This window comes from Argentina silus (genome assembly GCF_951799395.1).
Source record: "Argentina silus genome assembly, chromosome: 11".
Classification (NCBI taxonomy): Eukaryota; Metazoa; Chordata; class Actinopteri; order Argentiniformes; family Argentinidae; genus Argentina; species Argentina silus.
In genome coordinates this window covers 1,982,886-1,994,521 of record NC_139665.1, presented here as the reverse complement: position 1 = coordinate 1,994,521, position 11,636 = coordinate 1,982,886, and positions in this window count along the sequence as shown.

Sequence of the window (11,636 nt, the reverse complement as noted above, 5' to 3'; positions counted from 1 at the left end):
CGTACCTGAGTGAGTGAGTGAGTGAGTGAGTGAGAGAGAGAGGGTTCATTGTTAAATGTTGACAAACGAGTTGGTTGAATTAAATTCTCTCTCTTCAATAACAAGGAGCTCTAATCAATACAAGCTTACAATATCACTACCTCACTCACCACTGTAACAGGCCCTGAACACACTACTGTCCCTGTCACGCACGCGCACGCACACACTCACTCACACACACACACACAACAGACACCGACACAGACACCGACACACACACACACACACACACACACACACACACACACAGACACACACACTCACACACAGACACCGACACACACACACACACACACACACACACACACACACACACACACACACACACACACACACACACAGACACACACACTCACACACAGACACCGACACACACACACACACACACACACACACACACACACACACACACACACACACACACACACACACACACACACCCACACACACACCTTTTTATTAAATTAAATGAAATAATCAATCTGCAGCCTTGTCATTTCCTTATTATCTGCCTTCTGACATTTCATCTGTTCCTTCTCTCTCTCACCTTGCTGCTTGACTCAGTGATCAAACCTGACATGCGGTCGATACCTGGTCCGAGCTCTGCCAATACCTCTCCTACGTGTCCATTATGATCCTCCTATTACCGTCCTCCCGGCCGCTGAGGACAGACACGGCCGCTGTACAACATTAGCAGTCAATACAGCCCAGTATAACCCCCATCGTCTCCATAATCACATCAATACCATTACTTACAGTTTTACAAGCCGTGCTGATCCAGGGAAAGTGTTGTGTTTGTTTGTGTAAAAAGTGTGGTATTCATTTCACGCATATTTCCATCCTCCCAGAAACGCCTTCAGTACATTTCATCTCCTCAGTATTTTCACACAGTGTCCTCATTGTAACTGAGCCCAACTTATCTCACCGCTGTTCAGCTCACACACGTTGTGCATCCTATTTCATCCCGGTTTGGATGTAATGGATTTAAGGACATGTTAAAAAGGGACATTCTGTGGGCTTGACGGGGGTGTGGGGGGTGTGTGTGGGGGTGTGTGTGGGGGGTGGGGGCTGCCGTTATGGAGCCTGAGCCCAGACTTTGGTCCTGTGAGCAGGGGTCCAGATAGCTTAGCTTAGCGTTAACACGGCAGCTAATGCAATGACATGGAGGAGGCTATCCGCCTGGTGCAGGCTCCCCAGCCAGGCAGCAGATCCCAGCCAGGCAGACGCGTCGGGGAGGAGAGCCTTAGCCATGCTCAGGGGGATAAGACCCAGCCCTGGGGGAGGCTGTTTTAAGATAGTGTGTGTGTGTGTGTGTGTGTGTGTGTGTGTGTGTGGTGTGTGTGTGTGTGTTTGCGTATGTCTGTGTGTGTATGTAGGTGTGTGTGTGTGTGTGTGTGTGTGTGTGTGTATGCGTGCATGTGTTTTGTGTGTACATGTCTACATATTGTATTTACACAAAGAAACAACAGTCTTTCTTTTAAAACACATTTTAAAACATATAATTTCAATACACACTTTACAACTTCTCCTGGTTACTGTATTAATACTGGAGGTTCTGCTTCTCTCTGCTCTTTCCCCTGGCTCTGTACATTACAACACTCTCTTGTTTTTCTCTCTCTCTCCCCCCCCTCCTCTCTCTCTCTCTCCCTCTCTCCCCCTCCTCTCTCTTTCTCTCCCCCCCTCCTCTCTCTTTCTCTCTCCCCCTCCTCTCTCAATCTCTCTCCCCCTCCTCTCTCTCTCTCTCTCCCTCTCCCCCCTCCTCTCTCTCACTCTCTCTCTCTCCCTCCTCTCTCTCTCTGTCTCTCCCCCTCCTCTCTCTCTCTCTCTCTCCCCTCCTGTCTCTCTCTCCCTTTCTCTCCATCTCTCCATCTCTCCATGGCGATGTGCACTGAGGCTGTGTGTGGGTAGATTTAGAACTGGGATCAATAAGAAATGTAGAAATCAATGCACTTAGCGCAAGGAAATCAATGAGCCCTAATCGGGCTGCCAATGGCACAAGTCAAAACAATTAAGAGAGAAGAAAAATGTTTAACAACCTCTCTCTCTCTCTCTCTCTCTCTCTCTCTCTCTCTCTCTCTCTGTCTTGCTTACACAGCGGTGGAGAGGAGAGAGAGAGGAAAAGGTGAGGGAGGAGAGAGAGAGGAAAAGGTGAGGGAGGGAGAGAGAGAGAGAAAAGGGAGAAGGAGAGGGAAGAGATGAGATAAGATGGGAGGACTGTCGGGAACGAGGGAGAGTGGAAGGAGAGAAAGAAAGGACGTGTTGAATGAAGAATGGAAGAATGGGGGATAGTATAGAGGAGACGAAAGGAAGAATCCATGTCAGAGAAACAAGGAAATATTCAATTAAGTGAAAGTCTTCTGAGTGGATCGGAGATGGAAGACACTCATTCATTCACTGTACAGAACATCACTGGAATAAACACCAATGCTGCTCAAGAGGATTTTTTCATAAAGGTCTAACTAATTATAAAATGGAAGATTTTCAACCCTTAATTCTTAATTAACAGCCACTCGCGTTGGTCAGACGGCCAGTTGGCCAAACGAGCGCTCACTCTACCGCGTCAATCAACCAATCATACATCAACTACTAACCCCGGAACACTCTCCTCAGCCAATCAGGCGCAGGCTTCAGCCACCGTGTCCAATCGCCAAACAGGATAGAGGTGCATAGGGATTGGGAGGGGATGGGGGCGGTGGGGGCGTGCAGGGTTGATTCGGGGTCGATCAATAGTCGCGCCCCCTCCCTCCCCACCACCGCCCCCCCCCCTCTCCTCCTGGCCCCCCCCCTCTCCTCCTGGCCCCCCCCTCTTCCTCCTGGCCTTGCTTGTGGTGCAGAAATCAATGCGGAGGCCAATAACTCCTGACGAGTGTGTGGATTAGTGAACTGACATCTAATCAGGGAGTTACTGAATCTGACACTGGGGCTATTAACCTATCGATATGACACTTGCACCCGCAGACACTCACACACGCGCACGCAAGCACGCACACACAACACGCAAGCACGTACACACACATGCGCATGTGCGGTCACACACACACACACACACACACACACACACATAGGTGCGCACGCACACACACACACACACACACACACACACTCACACTCACACTCACATTCTCACACACACACGTATGCCCTCCTACCGAGCCAAGCCTGTCATGTTGCTCCGTCAAGCCCGGCCCCTCACACAGAGAAACACAGAGAAACACACGCTGCAACAAACACTTCACAAATAACACAACACATGAACAAAAGCATCACTAACAGCCGTCTCACTGTTCAAACCCACTGTTGCTACGGCATCCTGTGGATTCACCACAAAACGGCGCGCAAAAAATCAGCATTAAGATTAAACTGAGTTATTCATCATATGCATCGAGCGTTCACGACTCATGTTCACATTTAATCGTATTTTTTTGTATTCCTTTCTTCCATTTCTATTTCGGTCTAGATGTTTCCAAATATCTCTCAGATACATACAGCACACAACATGTTCCATGAAATTGCTGCGTGGAGTAAAATGTCTATTTCTTAAAATATACCTTTGTAATGTTAATCATACTGCGTGCACCAGAGATGGAACATTCTGAATATGATTTGGGGACTTGGAGGAGGAGAGAACCACAGTTCAGTTTCTCTACAGAACCAGAATCCCAATAAATAACTGCTACTAACACTCCCTCTGCTGAGAAGAGAAAACATGGGGTGGTCCAGAAACAGAACCAGAACCAGAACCAGAACCATAAGCATAACCAGAAACAGAAAGAGAACCAGAACCAGAACCCGAACCAGAACCAGAACCGGAATCAGAACCCGAACCCGAACCAGAGCATTGTGCCTGGACAGCGTCTCCAGAGACGGACACATCCACTCTTGACACATGGAATGACCCTGCTGGGCCACCATAGCCTCGTTACCTGTCCTAATTAGCTAGAAAGAAGCAGAAGGGGAGAGGAGAGAGGAGAGAGGAGAGAGGAGAGAGGAGAGAAGCAGCTCAGTGTGAGACGGAGTGAATCCATAAATAACACAATTCTGATGCGTTCTTCTGCTCTTGTAGATTTTCCATTCTGTTCCGGTCTTTTCTCCACATGGATTATTTCCATGTAATTCAATATTGATATTTGCTTTGAAACGACTTGCTGTGTTTCGAACGACTCTGAACAAAGGCTCTGGGAATTCTACTGAACAAAGGGAAGGTGCAGATAAAGGAAAAGAGTGTGTGTGTGTGTGTGTGTGGACGGACCGACAGAGTGTGTGTGTGTGTGTGTGTGTACGCACACGCTAAAAACAGAGGGAGAACAAGAGCGCATGACTGCACACGTGTGTGGGCGAACGAGAGACAGAGGAGAGAGAGAGAGAGAGAGAGAGTGAGAGAGAGAGTGAGAGGGAGAGAGAGAGAGAGGGAGAGAGAGAGAGAGAGGGAGAGAGAGAGGGAGAGAGGGAGGGAGAGACCGGAGTGTGAGGGAGAACGACAGGAACCAACGTGCAGTGTGAGAATGGGAGAGGAAAAAGGGAGAAAAGTGTGGAGGAGAGGAGGAGGAGGAGAGGAGGAGGAGAGGAGGAGAGAGAGGAGGGAGAGAGGAGGAGGAGAGAGAGAAAGGAGCGTGCTGGACAGTGATAAGAGGGAAGAGAGAGAGAAAGAGGGAGACAGGGAGAGAGGGAGAGAGAGGGAGAGAAAGAGGGAGACAGGGAGAGAGGGAGAGAGAGGGAGAGAAAGAGGGAGACAGGGAGAGGGAGAGAGGGAGAGAGGGAGGATACAGCTTTATGGCCACAAAGAGGGGGGACTGGGGGCCCCACATATTTGGGATTAAGGAACATGCAGTAGAGTATAGGGGGATTAGGGGGGAAAGGGGGGGGAGAAAAGGACGGATGGGACGGTGGGAGGGAGGGGAGGGATCGAGACACAAGTGCTTGGTGAGGCGTATTTCCACCCTCCTTTCATCCCTCCTTCACCTCTCTCTTTGAACCTGGGGCTGGGGGAGACGGGGGTGGAAATGAAGAGGGAGAGGCAGCTTCTCTCTGGCACCCCCCGTTGACCAGGGTCTGTAACTGCAGCCCTGTTACCAGAACACCGGGTCTAGCCCGGGTCCTCCTGTGTGTATAGGGCAGGGGAGGCTGGCGGAGGTAGAAATCGGAGGACAGGCTCACTGTAATGCATGGAACGGAATGAGGAATCTGTGTTACTGTGATACCATTCCATTCCATGCATTACAATGAGCCCGTCCTCCAATTTCTACCTCCGTCAGCCTCCCCTGATGTGTAGTAGAAAGACATGCAGTATTGAGTGAGTTTGATGCGATGCAGCATGACAGAGTGAAGGACTACTTGTGAGCAACAAACTGCATTTTTAGAGGTGTGTGTGTGTGTGTGTGTGTACGTGTGTGTGTGTGTGTGTGTGTATGTGTGTTTACAGCAGAGAGTGAGTGTATGGAGTGTCACCAAGATGGAGTGTGTGTGTTAAAGCAGGGGGTCGTCAGGGAGGGGAGTGGGGGTCAGGGATTTCGGGGGTGAGGGGTCACCAGTCAAGGTCAGGTCTTAATTCACCACACAGAGAGAGGGAGGGAGGGAGGGGGGACAGACTGAGGGAGGGGTAACAGCGTGGCGGGTGAGGGACAGGCCCCCCCCACCCCCCCAACCAGCAGCTTGACCACGGGGGTCAGCCTCTGTCGGATGAGGTCAGGCATCTAGGATGAAGTTGACCTCTGACCCCTCTGCTTGATCGCCTGCTCACATTCTAACCACCTGGACAATCAACCCACAGAGAGGCGCTTGGGGTTGTGTGTGTGTGTGTGTGTGTGTGTGTGTGTGTGTGTGTGTGTGTGTGTGTGTGTATACACTCACTGAACACTTTATTAGGAACACTATACTAATACTGGGTAGGGCCTCCCTTTGCTCTCAAAACAGCATCAATTCTTCGTGGCATTGATTCCACAAGATGTTGGAAACATTCCTTTGAGATTCTGGTCCATGATGAAATGATTGCATCACGCAATTCCTGCAGATTTTTCAGGTGCACTTTCAAGCTGTGAATCTCCCGTTCTACCACATCCCAAAGGTGTTCTATTGAATTCAGATCCGGTGACTGGGAAGGCCACTGAAGAACACTGAACTCATTGTCATGTTCATGAAACCAGTTTGAGATGACTTTTGCTTTGTGACATGGTGCATTATCATGCTGGAAGTAGCCATTAGAAGATGGGTAAATTGTGGCCATGAAGGGATGCACATGGTCAGCAACAATACTCAAATAGGCTGTGGCATTCAAGCGATGATTGATTGGTATTAACAGGCCCAAAGTGTGCCAAGAAAACATTCCCCACACCATTCTACCACCTCCACCATGAGAAGGTGTACAGATGTTCCTAATAAAGAGCTCAGAGAATGTGTGTGTGTGTGTGTGTGTGTGTGTGTGTGTGTGTGCGATGCTAAAATAATTATTGAACGGTTTGTTCCAGTATAGCTGTTACAGTGTAGCTGTTCCAGTATAATCAATGCATACTCAATTATTGAGTGACTATACTATATTAATATGCTATATTAACTTTCCTTTTTTTTAAAACATTTTTTGTATTATTTCTTTAACAGAAATTATGGGTTAGAGCCATTTCCTTTGCTTATAAGTCATATCTGATTTGTCACACTGCCCCTCAGCACTAAATACATAAATACTAATAATCATAGCATCCACACTGACATCTCCCTGTGGGTCGTGGTTTTGGCTGCACAGCCTTGGTCAAGCAATAATGTCCATACCCGAGAAAATCAATACATCGGGTTAATGCTTCTCTGACCCGGCTCTTGATGACATGCTGACGACTGAATAAGTAACATTAGTAATCATTTAAAACCATTGATTACCATTGATTACCACTGAAAACAGAGAGGCTTCTCATTATCAGTGGTATAATTTATGTTGTCAACCACAAGCGTGTTCAATACACGACAGGGATGAAAGACACTCATATTGAGTAGCCTAATCTCACATCGCGGAAGGAATCAATAAACACTTTATTCCTGTATAATACATTACGTTAAGAAAAGGCTCCGGTTGACACATACTGTCCAGTAATCTCTAATTCTCGCCGGTTGAACGGCACTTCTCCGTCTGAAATTTTGGGTGCCGGCGGACGCGGACGGTGATATTTTGGGGTGTAGTTAGGCCGAAGGAACCGCAGCACGCGGATGCGTCGCGCAGACGTGGTCCGTCAATCGCGAGTGACCACGTGGCCTCTGACCCCGGGCCGCTCTAACGGGCCTCGGCTACGGCGGCTCGCAGTGACACACGACCCGAGAAATGGATGAAAAAAGCAATACTCATAAAAACAGCCTCTTTCTGTAATCATACTAAATATCAGAAATGACAGGTTAGAGTCTTCCTGCAGGACGAAAGTATAACTGTAAATATACAGACCATCAGGAGTTTGGGTTTTTCAGCCTGATATTTAATGTCCAATGTATGTCATTTTAGTCGGCCTATTCTACGTGTTTTAGTCCCAGCACCTGTACGAGTCAATCCTAGGACCTAGGCCTACCGTTTTAGCCTAGTCTAGTACTGGCGTTATATTTAGTAAGCCTGCAAACAAAGGTCTATTTATTCATCAAACTGTCCATCTCAGACGGGCCTGCTGCCGTCCGGTCAAATGTTCACTATTACAGTTTTTAAATCAAATGTTCTGAGATCATGGAAGCTATTAAACCACTCGAGCATTTATCAAATTAATTTGAATATAACGTATTATTATGATCATCACGATCAGATTTATTACTCATTATGTGGAGTCCTAACTCATCTGCGACATTCGCGTCAATATTGCGTTGATGTCAAGGTAGGATTCCACCCTCAACGTTTCTCACGTGGCTGATTTGGGGGGAAATCAAGTGATGACACATTAATCGATCGTGTCGATTGTCTTAAAGGCAAAAACGAAAAATGGCTTCATCATAATAGTAGCATAATAATAATATCAATCTGAAGAGGACAGAGGTAAAAAAAAAAACTAAAAAAACATTTTCATATCTAGATTATGAGTAGGCCATATGAATACATATATTTTTCTTACTAAATTAAAAGTATTTTCATGAGATATTTTCATCTTTTCGCTTCTACACAACAATGTGCATATTCTGAAAATCTTGAAGTAAACATATACACCTAAAAGGAAACACGGTGCTGCCCTATAAAGAGCATATGTCCATCATTATATCCTGGGAAGAGGTTTAATCATCTCAAGTCAATGACGACGACTTCCCAGACGCATCTCAAGTTCACATGGCGCTGTAAAATGTTATGTAATCAATATATTAATTAGACGATAGATATATTGAACATCCCACTGGTAGCCTATTCATCTTAAATCCAACCGAACCTAAACTAACACTACATACAGTTATTATGTCCATGTTGTTGGGGATTGGAAAACGTGGCCTATGTCATATATATTGCTAAATAACTCTATAAAATAAAAACATCACTTGTTTCTCTTCACGTATCAGTAATAATGATGCCGTTGCATTACGTTCTGCTTCAAGATTTGCATACATGCAAATTCCATAATGAATAGCCTGTTTAATAACAAAATAATTATGCATATTTACTTGCGTTTGAATGCGAAGACATGTCATAAAAACATGATATTCAAATATATTCTACACTGATTTAATGCATAAATAATCAGCTAACTTCAAACAAGGTGAAACTGTTTCCATTTGGTTAATTTTGAGTCCATAATGATATTAAAAATCATTGCGCTTTTTCAGATTTCTATTCCTCACAAACGTATAATCTTAACCGTTGTAGCGAATATCAAAGGACATTATATATATATATATAAGCACATCCAAGCAGCTGTGGCATCCGTTCGATAATAATAATGATACGAGGTACCAATAATGAACAGAATAATACAATTATATTTCAGACTCGACGCATCAATACTCCGAGACTTCAGGGAATGAGTGAACTCAGTGTTCACATTGTTGAGGTTCTGGAGGACAAACGAAGTATCGACCTTTGAGTTAACCCCGCCAACGTTTACCCGAGCAATGTTTTGCACGTCGCCTTGACCCGATAGAATGTATTAAAAGTGTACAATAATATATTTTGTACAATAACATGTCTAGAGCACAATACACTGAAGTCATGTGGTCTCTCTAGGCTTCGTCATATAAAGCTTTTATTTCATGCTATGCACTGCAAAACAAAGTGTGTGTGTGTGTGTTTGTGTGTGTGTGTGTGTGTGTGTGTGTGTGTGTTTGAGAGAGAATAAATCTCAAAACATTGAATGCAATTAATTCTCTTCAGGTCAGCACAGAGCAAAAGGTTTATTTCACACAGTAAACCTGTAGGCCTACAACCGAGAAAAACACACACATCGATACCACTTTGCCTCCTTCCATTTTGTGCTTCCAACTTTTGCCGAGCCTGAAGAAAGCAGCGTGTGAGACAGAGACGTCCGAGGGACGGAAACCCAGGCGGGCGTTCCAGCCTCGCAGCTTCCTCTCTTCCGTCTCTGTCAGTTTCTAAATGGCAGAACGGTGTTTTAAAGGGACAATTCCCTCCTCTTAATTGATTTCTCATAATTAACTCAGTGTGTTCATTGATTTTCCCACGACAGCGCATCGGCCTTGTCTCCGTTAACACACCGGCCGCTCGTGGAGACTTGTTATTTTCCCGTTAACGGATGACGGCGAATAAATATTGATCACATCCTATAACAATTACGACTCAACACCACTCAATAATACATTGAGGTCACGGCCATTTAGTAAATAGTCACGGTCGTACCAGGAAATATCAATTCAAATCAAATGTAAATCCTACGTTGATTATCAGGAACTTGGTTACTATAGGCTGCTGCAACGATCTGGAGGTGAAATGTCAGACTTAAAACACAAAACGTCAACAGTTTCTGGGGAATTTCGTTTTCTCTCCGGTTATTCTGTGACGTCCCTGCAACCTTCAAATAAGGGTCAGCAATTTAAAAAAAAACATGGAGTAATCACAATTACTTGCTAATATCAGTAGAATATAGTTAAACACAAAACACACCAGAATCAAATTTTGGCATGTTATATTGTCTCGTTTTGTTCAGTGTCAAAAGAGGCAGTTGGGAAAATGTATAAAAACTATTTCCCAGCAATGAAATGTATGCCTTTGGAAAGATGGTGTACTTGTAATATTTATATGGCTCTTTATCAATGCATCACTACAATTCTCAAGTTTTGAAAATTATAAATCCACAACAGATACCAGTGAACCTTCTTTACCATATCTGTATGATTTTTATGCACCTCGTTTGTCTTAATTGATAGTGACAGGGCGTTTGACAGGTACATACAGGTCTCTTCATCTCATCTGCATGAAAAAGGTTTCACATCCACGTCTGATGAGGCTAAATCATGCTCTGTACGCTCCCACTAGAATTAAGAAGACAGAAGGAGAGAAGGATAGAAGGAGAGAAGGATAGAAGGAGAGAAGGATAGAAGGAGAGAAGGATAGAAGGAGAGAAGGATAGAGAGATAGAAGGAGAGAAGGATAGAGAGATAGAAGGAGAGAAGGATAGAGAGATAGAAGGAGAGAAGGATAGAGAGATAGAAGGAGAGAAGGATAGAAGGAGAGAAGGAGAGAAGGATAGAGAGATAGAAGGATAGAGGGATAGAAGGAGAGAAGGAGGGAGAGATAGAAGGATAGAGGGATAGAAGGAGAGAAGGAGAGAAGGAGGGAGAGATAGAAGGATAGAGGGATAGAAGGAGAGAAGGAGAGAAGGAGGGAGGGAGAGAAGGATAGAAGGAGAGAAGGAGGGAGAGAGGGGTTTTGGGGGCCTCCCTTGTCTCCTGAATGAAATGCTTTAATGCTCTCTACTGGAGACGTGCATGAGACGCCCGTGAAGAAAAGGTCCTCTGTCCATCTGGCTTCATACGGAGAGAGAAACAGGGAGGGAGGGGGAGAGGGGGGGTGAAACTAATAGATAAATCAGTGCAAAGGTGTGTAAGGAGTTTTGAAAGAGGAGTCTTGGGGCGAAAAGCAAATGTAAAAAAAGTTGAGTGTTTCTGTGTGTGTGTGTGTGTGTGTGTGTCTGCACAAAGGTAGTGGCATTCAACAGCCTGCAGTTTAAGACCCAGTGGGTTAAAAGGAAATCGTGGCGTATACAACTATCAACAAAAAACAGTCACCTTTAATCTGTACATGTCCTTCAGACACAGTCTCCATACCTCCTTTGCTCCATCTCCCTCTCTCCCTCTCTCGGCATCTTGGCTGTTTCCATGACGACTGAGTTTGGACTGCAGGGAGAAAGGGTGTGTTTGTGTGTGCGTGTGTGTGTGTGTGAGAGAGAGAGAGAGAGAGAGAGAGAGAGAGAGGACAGAGGGAGATTAAAGCTGGGGCAGCAGGTGATGGACACCAGCTCATGGTCTAACCACCATGTGTGCCTCAGCATAAAGGGAAGGATTTTAACTCCTCACGTCACTGTTGGACCATTTGAAAACAATCAAGGCTGCATTAAAAAGGGCCATTATGAGGTTTGTATAGAGCCTCAGTGCTGCTGAATGTCAGGTTCAACAAAAATATTCCAGGAAAGTGTTTTACCATTTGA